General features: G+C 42.1%; 1 long non-coding RNA gene across 1 annotated transcript; it reads left to right on the plus strand.

Annotated features, from left to right (window-relative positions):
- The first annotated feature begins 3,966 nt into the window (after positions 1-3,966).
- On the plus strand, positions 3,967-20,913 carry LOC134586437 (uncharacterized). Its single transcript, XR_010086573.1, has 3 exons — positions 3,967-4,038; positions 14,602-14,653; positions 20,842-20,913. It is a non-coding gene; the product is annotated as an uncharacterized LOC134586437 (long non-coding RNA).
- The last annotated feature ends 3,714 nt before the right edge of the window (positions 20,914-24,627 follow it).

Below are 24,627 nucleotides of genomic sequence, written 5' to 3' on the forward strand. Positions count from 1 at the left end.
CCATGTATCAGGTACATATTACTGGATTTAATATCACAATATGGAGCTCCATGTATCAGGTACATTTTACTGGATTTAATATCACAATATGGAGCTTCATGTATCAGGTACATTTTACTGGATTTAATATCACAATATGGAGCTCCATGTATCGGATACATTTTACTGGATTTAATATCACAATATGGAGCTTCATGTATCGGGTACATTTTACTGGATTTAATATCACAATTGGAGCTCCATGTATCGGATACATTTTACTGGATTTAATAACACAATATGAAGCTCCATGTATCGGGTACATTTTACTGGATTTAATATCACAATGTGGGAGCTTCATATATCAGGTACATATTGCTGGATTTAATATGACAATATGGAGCTCCATGTATCGGGTACATTTTACTGGATTTAATATCACAATATGGAGCTCCATGTATCAGGTACATTTTACTGGATTTAATATCACAATATGGAGCTCCATGTATCGGGTACATTTTACTGGATTTAATATCACAATACGGAGCTCCATGTATCAGGTACATTTTACTGGATTTAATATCACAATACGGAGCTCCATGTATCAGGTACATTTTACTGAATTTAATATCACAATATGGAGCTCCATGTATCAGGTACATTTTACTGGATTTAATATCACAATACGGAGCTCCATGTATCGGGTACATTTTACTGGATTTAATATCACAATATGGAGCTCCATGTATCGGGTACATTTTACTGGATTTAATATCACAATACGGAGCTCCATGTATCAGGTACATTTTACTGGATTTAATATCACAATACGGAGCTCCATGTATCAGGTACATTTTACTGAATTTAATATCACAATATGGAGCTCCATGTATCCGGTAGATTTTACTGGATTTAATATCACAATATGGAGCTCCATGTATCAGGTACATTTTACTGGATTTAATATCACAATATGGAGCTCCATGTATCAGGTACATTTTACTGGATTTAATATCACAATATGGAGCTCCATGTATCGGGTACATTTTACTGGATTTAATATCACAATATGGAGCTCCATGTATCGGGTACATTTTACTGGATTTAATATCACAATATGGAGCTCCATGTATCAGGTACATTGTACTGGATTTAATATCACAATATGGAGCTCCATGTATCGGGTACATTTTACTGGATTTAATATCACAATATGGAGCTCCGTGTATCGGGTACATTTTACTGGATTTAATATCACAATATGGAGCTCCGTGTATCGGGTACATTTTACTGGATTTAATATCACAATACGGAGCTCCATGTATCAGGTACATTTTACTGGATTTAATATCACAATATGGAGCTCCATGTATCGGGTACATTTTACTGGATTTAATATCACAATATGGAGCTCCATGTATCGGGTACATTTTACTGGATTTAATATCACAATATGGAGCTCCATGTATCGGGTACATTTTACTGGATTTAATATCACAATATGGAGCTCCATGTATCGGGTACATTTTACTGGATTTAATATCACAATATGGAGCTCCATGTATCAGGTACATTTTACTGGATTTAATATCACAATATGGAGCTCCATGTATCAGGTACATTTTACTGGATTTAATATCACAATATGGAGCTCCATGTATCAGGTACATTTTACTGGATTTAATATCACAATATGGAGCTCCATGTATCGGGTACATTTTACTGGATTTAATATCACAATACGGAGCTCCATGTATCGGGTACATTTTACTGGATTTAATATCACAATATGGAGCTCCATGTATCGGGTACATTTTACTGGATTTAATATCACAATACGGAGCTCCGTGTATCAGGTACATTTTACTGGATTTAATATCACAATACGGAGCTCCATGTATCAGGTACATTTTACTGAATTTAATATCACAATATGGAGCTCCATGTATCAGGTACATTTTACTGGATTTAATATCACAATACGGAGCTCCATGTATCAGGTACATTTTACTGGATTTAATATCACAATATGGAGCTCCATGTATCGGGTACATTTTACTGGATTTAATATCACAATACGGAGCTCCATGTATCAGGTACATTTTACTGGATTTAATATCACAATACGGAGCTCCATGTATCAGGTACATTTTACTGAATTTAATATCACAATATGGAGCTCCATGTATCCGGTAGATTTTACTGGATTTAATATCACAATATGGAGCTCCATGTATCAGCTACATTTTACTGGATTTAATATCACAATATGGAGCTCCATGTATCAGGTACATTTTACTGGATTTAATATCACAATATGGAGCTCCATGTATCGGGTACATTTTACTGGATTTAATATCACAATATGGAGCTCCATGTATCGGGTACATTTTACTGGATTTAATATCACAATATGGAGCTCCATGTATCAGGTACATTGTACTGGATTTAATATCACAATATGGAGCTCCATGTATCGGGTACATTTTACTGGATTTAATATCACAATATGGAGCTCCATGTATCGGGTACATTTTACTGGATTTAATATCACAATATGGAGCTCCATGTATCGGGTACATTTTACTGGATTTAATATCACAATACGGAGCTCCATGTATCAGGTACATTTTACTGGATTTAATATCACAATATGGAGCTCCATGTATCGGGTACATTTTACTGGATTTAATATCACAATATGGAGCTCCATGTATCAGGTACATTTTACTGGATTTAATATCACAATATGGAGCTCCATGTATCGGGTACATTTTACTGGATTTAATATCACAATATGGAGCTCCATGTATCGGGTACATTTTACTGGATTTAATATCACAATATGGAGCTCCATGTATCGGGTACATTTTACTGGATTTAATATCACAATATGGAGCTCCATGTATCAGGTACATTTTACTGGATTTAATATCACAATATGGAGCTCCATGTATCAGGTACATTTTACTGGATTTAATATCACAATATGGAGCTCCATGTATCAGGTACATTTTACTGGATTTAATATCACAATATGGAGCTCCATGTATCGGGTACATTTTACTGGATTTAATATCACAATACGGAGCTCCATGTATCGGGTACATTTTACTGGATTTAATATCACAATATGGAGCTCCATGTATCGGGTACATTTTACTGGATTTAATATCACAATACGAAGCTCCATGTATCGGGTACATTTTACTGGATTTAATATCACAATATGGAGCTCCATGTATCGGGTACATTTTACTGGATTTAATATCACAATACGGAGCTCCGTGTATCAGGTACATTTTACTGGATTGAATATCACAATATGGAGCTCCATGTATCGGGTACATTTTACTGGATTTAATATCACAATACGGAGCTCCATGTATCGGGTACATTTTACTGGATTTAATATCACAATATTGAGCTCCGTGTATCGGGTACATGAAATTTAAACCCCTTAAGGAAAATTATTTACTTATTTACTTCTGAAGTTGTGTCCTTAAGGAGTTAATATATACACTGGGAATCATATATTTGTACATAAGGGAACAATAAAATGTACTCAGATGCCCATCAGATCAGAGAATGTTCCCAGATATCAGATTACAGGTCACACAATGTACCCAGATACTCATCAGATCTCAGGTCACCAGGACCGGCCCGTCTATGGCTCCAGGCAGCACTCTGACACGGGTGCCATACGGTAGACAATTAGTAGATAGGTTTTATTACTTGATGTGATTTTAGCTCCCTATTTTCCTTTAGTTTCCTTTCCTAAATATTGAATATCCCTTTGCTCTCAACTGCTTCTTATCTGATGAAAAGCAAATTACACTGATGTTATTTAGGGAATTTTTGTAAAATTAAACAGTGTTAATGACTCAATAACGATATTTTCATATATTTTATTCACTTTTATTCATTTTTTTTTTTAGATGAAGACAAACATCATTCAGACCCAATAAAAATCTATATGCCGAGTGCCCTGGGGATTGCGGCCATTCTATTTATTATTCTACTTTCTTTCATTTACATCAAGAAACGTCATAGAAGCAGGTAAGGAATTATTCACTTATCGGGTTATTCCCTAAAGTCTAAATGACCCCATATCGAACAGTGCAAACCCATCCAGCTGCATTCGGGGCCATGACTGCTGACTCCTTCGATCACCAAATCCCGTTACCCTTCCATTCCCAATAAGTAACGCAACACCATGTTAAGTGGGTAAGGGCAATGGCCACAGCTTTATTTAAACCAGCATAACCATTACTGTCAGCTGCTGGTTTTACCCAGCAGACAGGTACACTTTAAACTTCTTCCAGAGCCTCTTCAGCCTGTCCTTCGTCATCAACCAAATTCAGGCTGCGACTCCCCAAGCCCGTCCGGGTATTATTCATTTACCAAACTTGCTGGCGCAGGAAACCCGCCACCGCAGACCCCACCCCTACTAGAGGGAGGGGGATGCGTTCCCCAAAGCCAGCGCCTGTGTCATTATTGCTTGTAACCACATTTTAAATGTATCTAAACCAACATGAGTTAGATGTACCAAATCAGTATGCATAGCATTCTAGTTCAACATGAGGAGTCACCAATCCACCCAAGCATTGTACGAATCGTGATATTGTCATGTTGAAGCGACATCCACCTCATTATATCCCTTTTTGCGTTGCGCGCTCTTGACCCAGGTAATAACCACCAGCGTGGATCAGCAGTATAACTGGTTCCATCACATATCGCTGAAGCGATCTCTCCAGATAAAATTGCTGCCAGCGCAACCCCCTGATCCCACACCACCTAACATTGACCTGGTGATGAGTAATCCCAAGATCCTGGTCATACGACCTCTGGTCTTCCTGACAAGCTGCCCAATAAATAAAAGAATGCCCAAGGATCCAAACATATAGAGAATATCTATAAATAAAGAAATCAACCGAACATTAACCATATCCAGGCACCTATTAAAGGCCGAACATACAATCGAAAATCTGCTCATACCCACCGACCCAGCAGCCAAATGGAAGAGTCTGACAGACCTAACCTGCTTGCCTGCAGAGTCAGACCGATGCGGAATGAATGAGTTGAATAACCACTATCATTTTTTATTTTTGTTTGGGAGTCCACTCCTAACAAGCGCAATACAGTATAATCCACTCCTAACGAGCGCAACACGAACATAAACATTCTAGTGAATGGATAATAACCCATATGCATGCACTGGAACGTATCTCCAATTATGGACGCTCCAATCCTAATCACTCTACCACTACCCGCTTGATCAGTATTAGATCGCCAAATTAGAAATGCCACTTCTTTTTTAAACTAAAGAACCTCCTTCCTAAAAAGGGGTGACTGAGCTCTAGAACTCCACCAATCTGCCGACGCATAGAGTTGCATAAAAACACACAGAAAAGGCTACCCGAAACAGAATTGCCTCCAATGGGAAAACATAAATAGCAGGCAGGATCCCACCTATGTCTACCAGAAAGTGCACAAATACAGGATGCCTAACGACCGCCACCAGTTTACGTCTCCAACAGTGCAATACCCGCTGAACCACAAATGCTTTAGTCACATCTTCCCCTCACATGAAGTGCATTAAGATTGAAAGAGCTGACATACCCTGTTCCACTAACACGGATGTCCCTCGATGCCGCAAGTCCGAAAGAAAGGCTAATTCGATGTGGCGAAACCGACCTCGCCACGTGTCCTTGGAGGGGGCTGCTTGCCCGCCTCTTGCCTTTGGACTATGGCCCTGGGAGATTGGGCCCTTTTACAAAACGTATTCGGCCCTAACAGAGTGCATGTCACTCATTCTGGCCCTTTAAACACAGTGGAGCCATTCGGTACTTGCCCTGTGTGAGCAGTGATACCCCCAGATAGCTATGCCATGGAGCCTATTCATATAATGAAAGACTATGGGAAAGACTTTGGCTCCATGGCAATTAAACTGTATTTGTGTGGTCTGCGTGCCATTCACCTAATAATGTGCACGCAGACCTGAGCTATCTAGGGATATGTTACATGTCTGTGTTTAATGTATAAAAAGTAACTTTATATATTTTAAAACATAATCCTGTATTTAGGTCCCCACATGTGTAATGGAGTTTTGTCTTTGACCTGGGAGATAATTGGATTACTTCTCCAATTATCTCCAGGGCAGAAGGGAGGAAGCCAGGATGCATTGTGGGGATGTTTTACTTTTACTGTTTGAGCCAGATTAAAATACTGCCAGCCAGGGGGAACAAAAGATACTTTTACTAACTTTTGAACCCCTGGTCTGATTCATGCCATTTTTTAATATGTTGTTCCCCTGAATGGATTGATTGTGGATATGTATTTTTATGTGAATGTGATGTATGGTTTTAAAGTTACAGAGTATGTGTGGAAACTGTATTTTTACTGTATGTAATAAATTATGTTAACTGCTTATCTGAGGGGAGGGGATGTGTGGGTTGTACTGTTACTTGATTGGTTATTTTATGCCTCCCCCTGGGTGTATCCTGTATGTGCACAACCGTAATAAAAACCAGGCTGGGTGTGCCAGGACCTCAGATTCTGCTTGACCCTCAAACCGATGTGTCGTCTCGTTTTTGGGGGAATTGGATTGTATGCTGACTGCCAGGAGTGTAAGCGGATTGTATGCTTTTCCTGTTTGGCTGATTCTAGGGTTCGTATGTTTCCAGTTCGGGAGTTTCCAGAATTCGTACAGTTTGCAGTTCGGGAGATTGGTGTTTGCAGTAGCTGCTGGTCTAGGAAAAAGGGGATTATCGCCTAAACGGTTTTTATCCCCTTTTGAGCAAAACGGTCCGTTACAATTGGTGGCAGCGGTGGGATCGTTCCTACAGCCAGAAGGACAGCTACAGAACACCAATTCCTTGGAGTTACAAATTGAGGGCAACGTTAGCACTCGTGCAGCGCCCCTGGCAGCAGAGGTATTTAGCGACTTGGAGCAGACAAGTATGGAATGCTCTGACGCTGAAGATTATGGGCTGGCCGAGGTGAGGCAGCGAGTGGCCCAGTATGGGGGTTATGTATCCATGGAGATATTCCAGGGGATCTGGAACCAGGTCATGGCTAAGCGAAACTCAAGGATGGACGGAGAGTATGCTCAGCGGAAAGAGTGTTACAGCAGCAGAGTAGAGGCTGCATCCGAGGAGGTTAGCCGTCTTCCCCTGAGGCAGCAGTGTGTAACCCAGGGAGCTAAAGGTGCTGTCCTTCCTCCCCAGCGGCAGAGTAAGTCCCAGGGAGCTAAAGGTGCCGTCCTTCCTCCCCAGCGGCAGATTGTATCACAGGGAGCTAAGGGTTCCGTCCTTCCTCCCCAGTGGCAGATTGTATCACAGGGAGCTGAAGGTGTCGTCCTTCCTCCCCAGCGGCAGATTGTATCTCAGGGAGCTGAAGGTGCCGTCCTTCCTCCCCAGTGGCAGTGTGTGTCCCAGGGAGCTGAAGGTGCAATCCTTCCTCCCCAGCGGCAGTGTGTACCCCAGGGAGCTGAAGGTGTCGTCCTTCCTCCCCAGCGGCAGTGTGTACCCCAGCAAGCTGAAGGTGCAATCCTTCCTCCCCAGCGGCAGTGTGTATCCCAGGGAGCTGAAGGTGCCGTCCTTCCTCCCCAGCGGCAGTGTGTGTCCCAGGGAGCAGAAGGTGCCGTCCTTCCTCCCCAGCGGCAGTGTGTACCCCAGGGAGCTGAAGGTGCAATCCTTCCTCCCCAGCGGCAGTGTGTATCCCAGGGAGCTGAAGGTCCCGTCCTTCCTCCCCAGCGGCAGTGTGTATCCCAGGGAGCTGAAGGTGCCGTCCTTCCTCCCCAGCGGCAGTGTGTATCCCAGGGAGCTGAAGGGGCCGTCCTTCCTCCCCAGCGGCAGTGTGTACCCCAGGGAGCTGAAGGTGCCGTCCTTCCTCCCCAGCGGCAGTGTGTACCCCAGGGAGCTGAAGGTGCAATCCTTCCTCCCCAGCGGCAGTGTGTATCCCAGGGAGCTGAAGGTGCCGTCCTTCCTCCCCAGCGGCAGTGTGTACCCCAGGGAGCTGAAGTTGCCGTCCTTCCTCCCCAGCGGCAGTGTGTACCCCAGGGAGCTGAAGGTGCAATCCTTCCTCCCCAGCGGCAGTGTGTATCCCAGGGAGCTGATGGTGTCGTCTTTCCTCCCCAGCGGCAGTGTGTAACCCAGGGAGCCGAAGGTGTCGTCCTTCCTCCCCAGCGGCAGCGTGTACCCCAGGGAGCTGAGGGTGCAATCCTTCCTCCCCGGCAGCAGTATGTACCCCAGGGAGCTGAGGGTGCAATCCTTCCTCCCCAACGACAGTGTGTACCCCAGGGAGCTGAAGGTGTCGTCCTTCCTCCCCAGCGGCAGTGTGTCCTGCAGGGAGCAGAGACCATCAGTCTCACACCCCAGCAGCAGGACAAAATAATGAAAGGGGAGACAGCTGGTCCCCCTCTCCACCAGCAGAGAGAGTGTCAGGGAGAGGAGCCTGTTAACCCCTCTCCCCAGCGGCAGTTGACAGTCCAGAGAGAGGAGCTTGTTACACCCTCTCTCCAGCGGCAGCCTAACCCACCAAGGGGAGATGTTACACCCCCCAACAGTGCAGATGGGACCGTAGTCTCTGCACTTGCAGCACAAGGCTTCTGCCTCTGGAGTCACCTCCTGAAATTCATCCTCCTGGAAGCGAGAAAGATAGTCGGCAATACATTAGACACACCTGGCACCTGCACCACAAACAAATATTAAATTCCAAGCAATGCAGAACCAACCGTTGCAATAAAGCCCATCCCAGAAGAGAACCCAAAGATAACTGGTTAACGACATGAACCACACTAAGGTTTTTTGCATGGAAAAGAACCTGCTTCTTTGCCAAAGCTGAGACCCAGAGCTTGGCCGACACTACAATCGGGAATAGCACCAAAAAGGAATCTGACCACGCCAACATCATAGCCCTCAGAAAAAAAAGCACCAAAACCATCTGAGTTTCAGCCTCCGTAAACAGCTCAAAGGCCAAGTTAGACACTGTTTTACTGCGCCAAAATGTCTGACCATTGTAACCCATGAGGAACAAAACTCAAAACTCCCAAAAGGGAAGTAAAGTTAAAAGGTAGATGAATACCAAGCACAGTAAAGGAAAGTAAGTGACTGAAAGCAGGCCCCATGGGCATGACTTACAGCCAAAAATCAAATGGCCCTGTTGGGATTGCAGAATTCAAATAGCCCAATAGGTAGCCCCCTAGATATGACATGAGATATGACAACCTGAAGCTTAGTCTGTATATATATCCCCAGGAAGAAAAAACGTACTAGTTGGAACCCCAAAATCCGTCACAACCCTATGAAAGTGAAACAACAAGTCCGTACAAACCTGAGATGACCGGTGTATGGACTTTAGAGGGAGGGGTCCTGTGGACTGGTAAAGATCTGAGTGCCTGCTGGGCTATGGGACTGTCGGCTGGACAGGCCGTGTTATTACTTTAAATACTCCCTAGGACACATGTACTTGCTTCTCCGGTGAGACTACCACTCTCTTCATGCTTGTCAGTTTTTCACGTAGATGCTTACATATAACTACTAGACTACACTTCCAGGGGCTGGCCTATGTTATTTTTCCGGTATTTTTTGCTGAATTAGGATTTAAGTCAATACACCTACTTTTGATGTTTTATCAACCAATGCTATCACTCACCTGCTAACTTAGCTTAACAATGCATTAACTCGTAGCGTTAGCATATGAGGGAATACATAGTCTTACCATTACTTTAGTAATTTGGACATATATGGCTACCATAACTTATCTAATGCCTTGCTATCATCCTGACATTTACATATATTTAGGCTAAGTCTAAGGAAGATGACTTATACAACCTTTCCTTTGTATCACATGCAGAAACTGGAGATATGTTATTACGCTTACATATGCAGTTTTATCATTTGAATCATTACTTTTGATACATGCAAAAAAAAAAAATTATTACAACATGGACAGAAATGAGGGATCCTCTTTTGTAAGATCACAAAGAAAGAGAGAAAAAAAAACCAATGGGATAGATAAGTTCTAGCTAATACAACAAATAAATAAATATGTCAACCAAAATTTATCATGGCTCCTTTAATTTATTTCATACATTTAAATATATTAAAAAATATATACACCAATAGTAGTGAAGTAGTGAGACTATATTACTTGGTCCGAGTGATGGGTACTAAGTAATTAATGTGTAAAAACAATATTATTGTGCAAAAGATGAATTTCATCGTAAATATAAAGTGCATGTTCTACAGCACATGCAAGTGTATTTAGCATTTAAAGTGCTAGCACAAATTAGCAAAGATATATTAAAGTACAACTGATATAATATTCAAAAACGTATTAATAAAGTGCTATAGTGTAGAAAATATTAAAATCGGTGGGCTAAAATAAATTTGCATCCACAGAAGGTGCACTAGTGAAATAACCTTGCCATAACAAAGAAGGTTAAACACAGAAAGGTGTAATGTAAGAAGCAATGGCATCTATTAAAGTGGTAACCCTAAATGTTGGCTGAATTCCTGCATGTGGTGAAAGGATGAGGAGCCAGCATCAAACGGACAATGAACGGAAATCTGGAAAAGAGAAAAGAAAAGGAAAACGATTTCATTACAACCAATAAAAATAAAAACAAATATTACTTAAATTAAAGACATGACTACATATTCAGAATTGAGGCCTCTAGGACTGAGAATATCTAACTACATTTTGGAGCAATTAAACTGTTAATGGCTCCAAAACAACACACACTAAGTCTTCATTGAATACTATTCTACCAATCTACTTCACTAATACTTCCCTTACCTTTTGTGTCACTTCACTCCATTCCCTCTAGCATGTAAGCTCATTGAGCAGGGCCTTCAACCCCCTCTGTTCCTGTGCATCCATTTGTCTGGTTACAATTAGGAATGGAACATATCAGCTATGAAGAAAGGTTAACAAATTTAAACCTATTTAGTTTAGAAAAACGTCGCCTGAGAGGGGATGTTACGACACTCACCGCCAGGTAGGTAAAGCCGCCGTTTAGTAGATAATCCCCCTTCTCCAGAAATGCAGTTTTAATTCAGCCGATCGTCAAACTCCCGAACAGAGCATACGAACACGGCAACTCCCGATCAGCAATCCAGTCGAACTCCTTCCCCAGCTAAAAATAACGAAAGCACTGTTCCAATAGTAATTCCCCTTCCCCACAAACGAGACAGAAGCTCCGTATTGAGGGTCAAACAAGATCTGGCTTTACTGTGGGCTAACCGCCCGTATTTATGCGGGTCTTCCACTTGGGGGACACTCCCCTAGGGGGCAAATGGAAGACTGTAATTACAGTAGGACAAAAGTACATTTCAGACATACAGTCACAGACTTCTCCCACAATGCATTATGTTTCCCTCCCCTCTGCCCTGGAGATAATTGGGAAGTAATGCAATTATCTCCAGGACAAAGGCACATCGCACATTTTAAACATAAACGCAGAAAGTACATAAAATTATATATAACTTTATAATAACCGAATATTCTACATTCGTATCACATATCCCCAGATATTATTGACGAATTGACGAATAGCGCTCAGATCCTATGCGTATAGTTCAATCGCCATGGAGTCAAAGTTCGTACAGTCCTTCGGTATGCGATTGACTCCATGGGAAGGCTACCTGAGGTCAGTACTTTCGTATGCAGTAAAACTCCCGAACATCCGGTGTTCGTACGTGATCGTCGAGACAGCTAAGCGACCCGTTGGTTCAGCGGTGTTCGGCAGAACGAGTGTCCGTTTTTAGTTCCATGAAATCCGTGCTGAACACCGCTGGGCTTTCGTGCGTTTTAAAATGGCCGCTGCCACCCTGAAGTCGGTCTAATTGAGAGGTGTCTGCGGTTAACCACAACGTTCTAATTGGGATCAAGAGGTTAACCAGCAGCACACTTCTATTCTGGGTGGCCATCCGTTCGGTAGCTTTGTTCGGTCAAAATAGTCATTCGTATGGTTGGGCTATGGGAAACAGCCATTATATGCACGGACAGCCAAATAGACGAATCCACCATAATAGACAAACGGATGGTTTTGTCACAGGGGATATGATAACATTATACAAATATATTCGAGGCCAATACAAACCATTGTGTGGAAATCTATTCACAAACCGGACTTTACATAGGACACGAGGTCATGCGTTTAGACTAGAAGAAAGAAGATTTCGTCTAAGGCAAAGGAAAGGTTTTTTTTACTGTAAGAACAATCAGGATGTGGAATTCTCTGCCTGAAGAAGTGGTTTTATCAAGTCCATACAGATGTTCAAACAGCTACTAGATGCATACTTGCAAAAACAGAATATTCAAGGATAAATCTGACTGCCATTCTGGGGTCAAGAAGGAATTTTTTTCCTAGCTTGTTGCAAAATTGGAAGTGCTTCAAACTGGGTTTTTTTGCCTTCTTTTGGATCAACAGCAAAAAACATATGTGAGGAAGGCTGAACTTGATGGACGCAAGTCTCTTTTCAGCTATGTAACTATGTAACTATGTAACTATGTAACGTGTCTATTAGTCCACCCATTGTACAGCGCTACGGAATTTGTTGACGCTATATAAATAAAATAATAATAAGAATACCTGATCCAAAAGGCCTCTCTGTAAAGTATTTTTTTTAATTAGTGAGTCTGGAATTTGTTCAATAATTTGACATTATAATTGAGATATGTTATGTATGAACTGTAAGACATAAGCTGGAATTGGGAGATCAATCAAACCGGTTCTAATGCTTGATTTGTGCTCAGAATCTGTTGAACTTTTGAGATGTCTATCCCACATATCGTAGACCACAAGGGCACTTCAAAATGCAAACTACAAATGAAGAGGTGCAATTAAAGAAACAATTAATGGGATACATTTTGCTGTTGTGAGGATGATAAAAGATGTCACCCTTGATCATTTAATGACCAGATACACAATTATAGTAAATAATTAAGGATGCACACTCCAATACAAATTTAAATAAATAAAAATAATAATAAACGCAAAATATCAGAAAATATATGACCAGACACAATGCATCAAAGCTAGTATACTCAACATATAGAGATCCCCATCTCTTGCAGAAGCCAAACTGTACATAGCATGTGTCAAAACCTCCCCCCAACGTTTCGGCACGCTACTGGCTGCCTTTCTAATAGAAAAGGAGATACCCTTGAGAAAGGCAGCCAGTAGGGTGCCGAAACGTTGGGGTGACATCTATGAGTGCCTGGGTCCAAGAATCCCATAAGAGGTCTTTAGCAGATTGTGATAGCCCGTGGACATCCCAAGATCCCTGGAATTCATCAAAGCCACCAGATTTAGACAATCTTGGACCAGCATCGGATGTGGATTCCTCTGAGGGTCGCAGAGAAGGAGAAGGAATGATCAGACGTTTTATCTAATGAAGGACTCTCAAGATCATGGCGAACGGAAGAAAGACATAAGTACCCCGGAGAAAAAAAGTTTATAGAAATGTGTCCACCGCAGCACATTCTGGAATCTGGCAGCCGGCTGAAGATGGCCGAAACCTAATGATTCATCCTTGAGGAGAACAGATCCACCATAAATGGACCTTGGACGGCATTCTGTGCTTTCTCCACAGAAGTTGCAAGGGCTGTATTAATCTGGGCTTGAAATAATTGGGGTTCCTTTAAATAATCTTCCATGAGGGCCGGTAAACAGCAGCCTAGAGGGTTGCCTTTTTAGAGAGAATCGATAATACCATGACAGATAATACCACGGGTGGGAACCGTTATTAACATAGAAGGTTCAACAACCTAGTTGTAGAATTGGGGATCACCTAGAAATGGCCTGTCAGTGTAAATAGGGGCTCAACCAAGTCAGGCAAAAACCCACTGTTTAATTACATAAAAATAGTGCTAGTATATAAAGTGATAAATTCAGGACAAAGTGCTTCAAGTGCATCAAAGAAAAAAAGGAAGCACCTACAATATATACATACAAATGCTCCAAATACTAAATAAAGAGCAAAGAAGCCTGCTCTAACTTTTATGGACTTTTTTGTAGTTAAAAAAAAGTGATTTTTGAATATTAGAAATGCACATTTGCTAAGTTGCACATTTGCAAAGTTAACACTTTGCTAGTTATTTTTAATGTTATTTACACTATATCTATATGGTATAGGTTTTTTGTCTTAAAGACATTAATTTTATAAATTTTTACTTTAGGGTGCTTAATGTGGATTATTATTTAGCCTATTTTTCTGTTCTTAAAATAGGTTATATTTGGTATTGGTTTATATATATTTAAAGTGCTTTGAGACTCACAGGGAAAAAAAAGTGCTCAGACAGTTCTGTAACAGGCAGTGGATGTCAATGTAACACCCCGCATCCTGGCACCCCCTATACCAATATTGCCATGCATTGAAACCAGCGGTGGGGTCTGCTAGTAACCTTGAGAGTATCATTTAAACAAGGATCCAGCCAACAAGCGCTCCATTTTCTGCCCCATAACCTGAAGTAAATGATGGGGAGTTATGTGACCTGCAGGGGGGGGCGCAGGGCAATAGCTGCTCAATGTAATTTGTATCTAAGGTTAAATATATCATGTATCCTGCTGCTCCCTTCGTCTTGCCACTAAAATATCTTATTATCTCACAGGAAACCACCGAGAACAATTCATCAAACAACCAGTGAAGAGCCCGAACTCGAGGTATTTTTTTTTTTTTTTTACAATCTTTGTTTTATTGAGGCAGAGTGATAAACACATACATTATTTATAGCGTAAGTTGAGAATTAAGAGAATCGTGTAATCAAGGCAAGATAAAACATTCAACCGTAAAATGCCTCGTTTAAATTTTTGTCTTCGTGCGTGTCTGTGAGTATGTGTGATATGTTTGGTAATGTGTAGTTACTAGGTGTGTTGGTACCACTGGGTTGAGTGGTATGTTAGGTCAGTTATCGCTAGGTAATCGGGTCTGACTTTGTCGTTGTAACACCATCATATGTGTGGTTGGTGGTACCTGTCGTGTTGTGTAGTAGATGTCTTACCCCTAACCAAGGAGGTCTGCAAGGGGGTAGGGGCTCAGCTTGGTAAGTTGGGGCGTTAGTGTGGGAGTGGGTCATCTGTGGGGGCAGAGACTGTGGGTTTAGTCATGGTTCGAGTATTCCGAGGCCGTTCCACAGTGTGTGAGGCGTGTGTAAAAGGCTTAGTTGTAGTTAAGGCAACTGTTGTCATGGTAAGCAGTGGTAAAGGAATCAAAAAGGAGAGTAATAACAGCTTTAGGCAGTGTAGGGTATTAGGTCTCTGCGGCTGATGTCTCTCCCTCTTCCAATGCGTGATGAGTCTGTCTAGCCAGTGCGTTGGGCTGTGCGTTGGCAAGAGCCCCAGGTAGCTCTGGGTGTATGCTCAGTCCCAGTGTTTGAAGGAATGCTGCTGCATCTGTTGTGGAGGTGAGTCTTAGAGTCCTGCCATCTGCTGTTGTGGCCGTGAGAGCTCTCGGCAGTTGCCAATGATATTCCACTCCGGCTGCCCTCAGTTGGCTTGTGATTGCCCCTAGAGATTTCCGCCATTGCAGGGTATTCCTGGAAAGATCTTGGAAAAAAAATTCCATGGGGGTTTTGCCCTTTATGGCTGCTAAGAGGCGGTTCCTATCCGACACCGAGTGGCAGCGTACTATTATGTCGTGAGTGGCTTCTAGATTTGATGATCCTGTAGCAGCCGTCAAACTGGAGTTTTTTAGCCTGTGAGTGTGGGAGGATCGTTTCTACCAGTCGCCGTAAGTAGTGTGGCAGCTCTGTCTGGCTTATTGTATCCGGGACACCTCGGACTTTGATATTGGGTAGTCTGTGGCGGTCCTCAGTGATATCAACCCGCTGTGTCAGGGAAGTATGGGAGTGCTGTAGGCTGTGCATTTGATCCCTCATTTCACGTGCCTCCTGTTGGAGCTCTGTAACAGTGTTCTCTGTGGCTTGCGTGCGAGCCTCCACCTCACTGCGGACCGTGTCTATGTCGGCCGCTGACATTTGTCGCAGCTCCCTTAGGAGGTTGGCGATGTCTTGTTTCGTGGCAGGAGCGTGAGGGTCCTGTTCAGTCAGTGCCTCTAAGAAAGTCGTGGGAGCATCGGCGTCACCGGTTGCGTTTAGGGCGGCTGGCGGTTTTGCTTTGTGCATGCCAGTGTCTGGCTGGGCCACCATCTTGGGTGTCATCGGGCGCTGTTGCATCTCCCCTATATCGTGGGAGTCCTTGCTGGGGTCAGCCTGAGGTTTCTGGGTCCTGCGCCCTATGTTGTCTGTGTGCTGTGGAGGCCTGTCAGGTAGCCAGGGGGAGCTGTAGAGCTCTAACAATTCTTCTTCCAAGTCCCGTGCTGCGGCCCGCGTGGTCTTGTACCCAGGGTAGGCCCCGGACTTGCGCCGAGTTTTCCCGCCCGATTTCGGGTACAGGAAAGGCATGTGCCTATTGCTCACCCTTTCTGGGGTATGGTGAGTTCTGGGGTTCCGATGCCCGTGGGGTATCCCTTATTGTGGCGTTTGTTGTGGTCGGCGCCCGGAGCTCCTAGCAGAAGCGTCCATTCGCCATGGCTGCTAAGCCCCACCCCCCGAACTTGAGGTATTTATCAAATTAGTATATGATTATTACAGGATGTAAGACAGAGGGATCTTTTACTAGTATTCACTCAGTTTAATGTTTTATTCATGTGGTATTTATGTAAGTCAAACACACAGTGTTGGATAGCCCCCAGTTTATGAATAAATGGCCATTCTGTATAGTCTATCATTTTTGTGGTCACAATGCCACCCAGAGTGATGATTTCCCATAGTGCTTAGCTTTATTTAAAGCACATCACGATTTTTATGGTACTTTAATTTAGAAGCATTTATAGCAAACAAATTACAAGCAGCACCAACATTAGGGTGACTGTGTGTGTGTGTGCGCTTCTATGTGTTTGTGTGTGTGTGTTTGCATATTTGAAGTTCTGTGTGTTTATTAGTTCTTTTCCATGTGATACGTGTGTATGTTATTCATTGAAATGTCTGTGTTTGAGCTGCATGTGCTAAATGTATAACGGTTTAATACTATGACTCTAATATTTACATCCAGAGGGATTGGATCTTATTGTAGATTTGCACTGATCCAGGCTGCCATCTGAGATGGTATGGAGACCTTGGAAAATGGACCTAGCTAGATGACAACAAGCAGAGGGCTTAACATGCACTGACACTTAGCACCCAGGGGCAATGTTATTCACTGAGCTTTCTGCCAGTTCTTGGAGAAACAGAATGACCATAAGCCATAGCAAGAACAGAAAACAAAAAGTGTAAAAGTTGAGAATAAGAACACTAATCCATAGAAAAACACAACTGGACTGAGACTGTAGCAGAGCACCCTGTACCCCGGCAGGGTACCTCCGCTAGGGACAGCCTCCTAGCTTGAACAGGGGAAAAACCTCAATGCTTCTGGCCCATACGCTGTGGCTTGACTGCAGTCCTAGAGCCTCTTCGTCCTGGAGTAGGCTAAGGGACTAGCTCTATCCACTCCCAGGGACTGGACCACACACAGTCCTGGCTCTGAATCCTCCATGCTGGAACAAGCTGGAACAGGGTTTAGCCCTTCCTCCCCCCCTTGAGTCAGGAATTGTACAAACTCAATTATCTCACAGGTACAAAAAAGCACACAATTTTAAAACACCCCACAAACACATTTTAATATTTCAGATCCCCATGAAAGCTCGAATAGCTGGGATCTGGGGGAGGTGTCACGGCAAGGGTACACAATTTATCATTGCATTATAGAACATTGTATTTTAGTGTAATTTATGTAGTGCACATATGAATTGACCACTTGGTAGGTCAGATGACAGAAGGGGCAATGTAAATTGCATAGGAATGTGAAAGGGGTCAGATGGTTTACCACATAGATTGATCCTTTGATTAATCAAAGTATCTGCAAGGTGTTACATTCTACACTTGAAAAGCCTGTATGTCTAGTTCTAATGTAAACTAACTGACTTCAACCATATGGCCTGTAACACTTAATTGATTAGTGAATGTCGTTGCTATATTAAGGATCATCAGCCTTCAAGAAAACAAACCCTTGTGTTCCAGTATCATACCCAAAAGAAACATTAATACTCGCCCACATATTAATAATTAAGCCTCATTTCCACTATATTTAGAATGGCACAAGCACAACCTTCCAATCAAGCCTAAAGCCACACAGATAGGGAGATTCCCACCATGATGACCTGAAAACAATAAGCAGGCAAGCAAGTGGGCACATGTGGGCATGGTACTCAGTGACGGTGTTCCGTCACAGATGTGAGAGGGAAATATATCAAAATAATGGCAGGTGGGTGGATTGCAACTAGGAAGAGGGGGATGCAAAATGGTGGCAGTGACAGCCAATAATTCCACAGCATTCTGAACTGTAAAATGCCCTAGGTTTTGGCAGGTTAACACAGACCAATTATCATAAAATACTATGCTTAATTTCCATATTTTCTGTAGTTCCATTGGTTGTTGATTTCCATTTCTAACTTTTAAATAGCTGGACAATATGGAGCGTCAGCATGGATACATCCATCGATTCAACTCATTGTACGATAGTCTTCCAGACTTTTCTTAAAGGTGAAAAGAAAACTGTGCTTGAGGTAGAATTGCCTTATAGAGATGTTCTCCTACAGAAAAAAAACATTGGGTTTATCCCTGAAACCAACCTGGTTCCTGAGCTTCTCCTTGGTCACAGAAAACAAAAATTGGGTTTATCCGTTGATCCAAACATGGTTACTGAACTCCTCCCAATTCACAAAGAACAAATGTTGGGTTCATCCCTGGATCCAAACATGGTTACTGAGCACCTCCTGGGTCACAAAGAAACAAATCGTTGGATTTAGGATCCAAACATGGCTCTTTACTGACCTCCTCCCAGATTTTCTAAGGACCTTTTAAAGACTGTTAGGTTTTATAATACAATGGATGTAACGTTTAAAGCATTTCAAACGAACACTAATGCCATATAAACGTTAGATATTAATAGTAAAATTACAAAATATAATGTAATCTAAAATAATTGATTAAAAACAAAGCAGCTTCCTCCAGTTTTGACAACAACTCTGTTGCTTCAGCCTTAGTATTTGGTATTATTGTTGTCCACCTACTCTGGGTGTCTAGGTAGATTTTAGGGGTGCATCACTTAGTCAAAATAGAAACCTCTGTATTCGTTACAAAAAAAGAAAATCCAGAATCACCAAACTGACCTTAACTGGCTCCTAGGTGTCATAAGCTGAAAGGTACTAAAATATAAAAAATAGCATTACTTGAATTACTTAAATAATAAAAATTCACAAAAACTGCTGAGCAATTTTAAAACACGAGTCATGCGCATGTTTCAAGTCATTCTGTATTTATTCATGTACAAATTATTGTATGGCCATTATAATCTGTCCTATAAGTATTAATATTCATAACGTTCAAGGCGTATTTTATATTTATGGAATAAATATGTTTCATGTCTGAGGTTTTGATTATAATTTAATAAATGTGCGTTTTTTTTTAAAGCCCACGTATGTGGTTGGTGTTCTAATTCATGCCACACATTTACAGAAAGAATCTAGATCAGGAAGTTCGTGTCGGTCTTCTGGTTTTTGACATCTACGTCTGTATTGCAGTACAACACAAAGACAACTCGTCTGCCTACCTGTAATAGCTGGTGGTCCTGATTAGCCCGCGAGTAGAATTGGTGTCAAGAAATGCTTAAAAGCATAAAAGATTCATTTAGGACAGAATAGATCTGGAGAGAACAGTGGCAATCACATTGTAAGATATTATGCCATGGGAGCAATTACTGGGCAGTTGGCATACACTCCTGTCATGGACCCAGAGTTGCAGGGCAAGGGTTCCTATTGTTTGGGTGGTAGTCTTATCAGGCATTCGTTATTTTATTATAAAGAGTGTTTCCAGTGGGTTTTCCCTTCTTTTATAACTGGTTTTAATTATATTGAAATGGCACATTAATTCAATAGGCAAATAAAATTATTGTTAACAAGTGATGCAATCACTACAATTTAGTCTGAGTAGATTGTTTTGGTGTGGTGAGGGCTGTTTAAGCAGGAATGCAGGGAATTATGAAGGAAGACTTGATGGGGAACTGTATTTACTGCTGGTTGTACTATACTGCGTATGCTCATGACCCCAGTCTGGTATAAATAGCCCTGTCCGACTGCAATATGGTCAGATTTGCTTTTGACCCCCTACATGTAATCTCGATTCATGGCGTGGGATAACGGCTATAATCACTGGGTCATATCCGAATACTGATCACATCAATCTGAGCACTCCTGACGGTGCTGTTTTGACTCGGCAAGGCAATAGCGTATGGTCTGAAGATGATGGAGGAAGCCAAGGAGTAACGAAGGTACTCCGCCAGAGTACCAGGAGCCCATTATACTTTCATTAAATCAAGCTGCAATCTTAGCATTTCAGGGAGAAACCATATTGCTTAATATATGCATTTTAGTTAATATAAGAATGAAAATCTACTGTTTAAACAGTAATTACCAGAAACAAAATTAGGTTTGAATATTCTGTTTCTCTCTAATGTATCATTAGTCCCTTTAATCTCCCTCGTAGATTACTCACTCCCATGTTCCCTTTCCTCATTTCCATCTCATCCGTCAGTTATTTCCATTTTCCATTTACCTTTATTGAATTCCATCCCCCTTTCATTCATGTTTATCCTCAGTCTGCCCTTATTTTAGTTTAATTTCCCTCTTTTACCTTTATTAGTTTTTTTTCCTTTTTTTGTCTAGCTTATTTCTTCACTTCTCAACTTTGCTTTGTCTGCTTTTTTCTATCTTGTTTATATTCTCATTCTCCTGACAATCCATCTTATCTTGCCAACAGTTACATACAGTATACTGCAATCTAAAGAACCCAGAGGAGAACAGACCCAGGACAATTTAATATGGGATTACTGTCAGTGTGCCGCAATCCGAATAACCCAGGAGAGAGCAGACCCAGGACCATTTAATATGGAATAACTAAGTGTGCCGCAATCTAAAACTCCCGGAGGAGAGCAGACCCAGGAGCATTGAATATGGAATAATATTTGTCTGGTGCCACAATCTGAGGAACCCGGAGGAGAGCAAACCCAGAACAATGTATCATTAACGTGATTGACTAATCTCTCTAGCTAAATTAAGATCTCTATTGAAATCTGAGCAGAGGGAGATTGTAATGCCAGATTAGAGAAGGGGGATGTACACAAACTAGTTTATATGTATTAGTCAGGCCAATAAAGTATGATTATAAAATATTGTCATAACATAAATATGTTAAAGTGAGATTTTCAGATTTATTTCAATAGATGTATCCCTTCTGCAAGCTGTATATGTGTTTCTTCGACAGTTAATTATGGGGAACTAACCCTGTAAACCGTATTCCCTCTTTCATTTTTACTTTATCATTTTTGCAACCTCCTGTCTCTTACATGTGTTATTCTTGTGTACTTGTGGTTAAATAAAGAATGTTTTTTAAAAAAATGATTGTGTCCTCTGGGTTTAATGACACAAAAGTCCAGGGGGACGAATTCACAATGAGGGACATTGCTAAACAGATTTAATTAGTAGATTTTCTATTCCTAATAAACGTAAAGATTAGTGTCCTATGCCCGTTAATGTTCTTTTTTATATTAATATTTTTAATATTTAAACAGATTTGCTTGCTACCATGCATGCTGTTTATATACTACTTTAATGATATGATGGGATCCTTCAGCCATATACGTTCACTTTGGGCCAGACAGTCTCTATGGTCTTCCCTGTTTCTGTGCAGGGAGTGAAGCACGGAATACCATAGAGACTAACTGTAGGTTTTCAAACATTGTCTGAACCACAGGGCATGTTTATGGCTGAAGGATCCTGTCATATACTAAAGGTAGAGATGAGGTGTTTTGTTTTTTTTCCGTTATACTTTATTTAATAAAGATCTATTTCATTTCAAAACTTGGTGAAAAAATTATTGTATTAAAACATTTTGAGATGACGGTTGTCCTTTAAGAGAGCAGTTTTCTTATTTTGCACAATCTAAGGCCACCGCGTCCACACTAATTTCCTGTCCTTCGCTGATGAGTGTTAAACCCATGTGTGGCTAGCTTTATCTAGAATAGCTATGTTGAGAGGGCTTTAACCTCAAGACTTTTAAGTACATGTTGATTTATAATGCTATATCTTTTCATATTTTTTTATTTTAATTCTTTAGTTTTATTATTATTATTATTATTATTATTGCCATTTATATAGCGCCAACAGATTCCGTAGCGCTTTACAATATTATGAGAGGGGGGATTTAACTATAAATAGGACAATTACAAATAAACTTACAGGAACAATAGTTTGAAGAGGACCCTGCTCAATCGAGCTTACATTCTATAGGAGGTGGGGTGTAAAACACATTAGGACTGTGATGTAATTCCAGTAAAATACAAGTTTAGCAGGCTAAGATTGCCACAAGGCATATGTATGTATATGTGTTTGTAGTACACGTAGCTAAGATACTGTTATCACTGTACTGACCAGGTGCAGGAATGTAAGAACTGGAATTACGCGTCCCTCTCCTTTGTATCAGATGAGCCACGTGGTTAGACCGGATGGATGAGTTTAGACTCTATTTATTAAATAGGTTAAGGGTATGTGTGGGTGTAGTTAATTGTGGGAGGAGCTACAGTGCTATATAAGGAATGTACTCTATGTATTCAGTACTCAGACTTTGCTGTATTTTGGTGACGCTAGTCCCTCTGAGTCCCGATCGGTGATCCAATAAAGAATCTCTTCCTTCCTGAAGAAACCTGTGTCCATCTCTCTGTGCTTGGCTTCCGTCAGTTTCTCCGGTATCATTTGGTGCATTGGCCGGGAAGCTCATCGTTCAACGGTAGCTGAGAGGCAGAGGCGTGAGACGGTCTATCTTTGCCCACGTTCTCTACGGCTGCACCCCTGAACTTCTGCGTGGACCTCCCTTCGTCTCGGCGCCACTGGTCTGTTGTCCAGGAGATCATCGGCCTCTACGTGAGAAGTGCTGGGGTGTCCCCGTCGATGAGTGTGAACTCAGGTTCAGGAACGAGGAGGTAAGACAACTGCTGTTTTAGACGGCAGGACCCACTAGGGGTATACCGATTGTGCGGTAGGCCCAAAGGGGTTTTGAATCAGTGTATCTGCCCCCTCTGTCGGAGGGAAGGAGCGAAGGCGCACCGCTCGATCGAACGCTCTTTAGTCAGACCGTTTGATTTGGTTAGTCAGGCGGGGTCCTGGTGTAAATAGCCCTAGCCGGACACCGGTGTCTTGTCTAGACTAGCGTTCTAGGGTGTATATTACGTTCGCTAGGTCGGAGGGACCGGGAGACTAAGCGGCGCCTGTGTAAATTCGGTTCGCTAGTTCTCATCCTATCTGGGCTAAGTGGGAAGGCGTGTAAATTTGGAACCCACTAGACTTTTGATAGTGCGACTAAGAGGCGCCTGTGTAAATTCGGTTCTCTAGCTCGCTATATATGTGGTGATTGGGCAGTGTGGCTAACCAAAACGGGTGTATATAGTTTTAGGTAGTCCATTCAAGGTACTGGCCAATAGTTTAGTTGGGAATTGTAAATGTGTTAACGATTGTTTTAGTAAAGTGTATATCTTGTTAGATAGCGCGAGCTCAGCCGTCTAGCGAGAGTGTTAATAGTGTGTTGCTGTATTATAGTGCACGGTACCATAACCCTGTATATTTACTGACATTATATAATAAGTACTAATCATTGTCGTCCATTGCATGTTTAACACCATAACCACTAATAATTGTATTGTGACCTTAACTTGTGCTTTGACCTATGCTAACCGTACTGTAACCGCTATTTGTAAAAGACGATGTTACTGGGGTGTGTTATAGACGGGTAATTCGTATATAGAGAATTATAGCGTGGGTGACTGTATAGTTACGCCAAAGGGCATAATATTGATTATATAGTGACTGGTGTAACAGCTGTGTGTGTACGGGAATTCCCTGAGTGTTTATTGTTATTGTGTACGTTTCACTTGGTAACCGTACCACGTGGTGCTGTTGCCAGAGGAAACGGGTGTGACTGTTGAATAGTACGCGTGTATAGTATTCGTTGTCGACGACGTTCCATTGTTAAGTATGGGTGCGTCGCAGTCAACGATTCCGGATCCCTTAGGATGTATGGTTAAGAATTTTAAAAAGGGATTCAAAGTTTGTGATTTTGGGGTAAAGATGTCTCCTGTACGTTTGGTCACTTTGTGTACTAGGGAGTGGCCTACTTTGGTTGCGGCATGGCCGCCACGTGGCAGTTTGGATCCAACTCTGGTACAGCGCTTACACGTGGCTGTATCGGGTAGGCCTGAACTTTACGGCCAGTTTCCTTATATTGACTGTTGGAGACAGGCCGTAAATGACTCGCCAAAATGGCTCCAGACATGCCACGAGGAGCAGTGTCGCCTCATGGTAGCTAGGACTTGCTCGTCCACTAGGACTGGTGTTAGGCCCATTTTGGACACGCCCCCTGAGTCCGAGATCCCTTTGCCGCCCCCTTACTTTCCGTTAAGAAGAAGTGACGCAAACGCAGGAAGTCCTGCACCCCTCCCCTCATTACCCTCATCCACTTCCGCTTCCTCCTCCAGTACAGGATCCACCCCCCCTC

This window comes from Pelobates fuscus, chromosome 1 (genome assembly GCF_036172605.1).
Source record: "Pelobates fuscus isolate aPelFus1 chromosome 1, aPelFus1.pri, whole genome shotgun sequence".
NCBI lineage: Eukaryota > Metazoa > Chordata > Amphibia > Anura > Pelobatidae > Pelobates > Pelobates fuscus.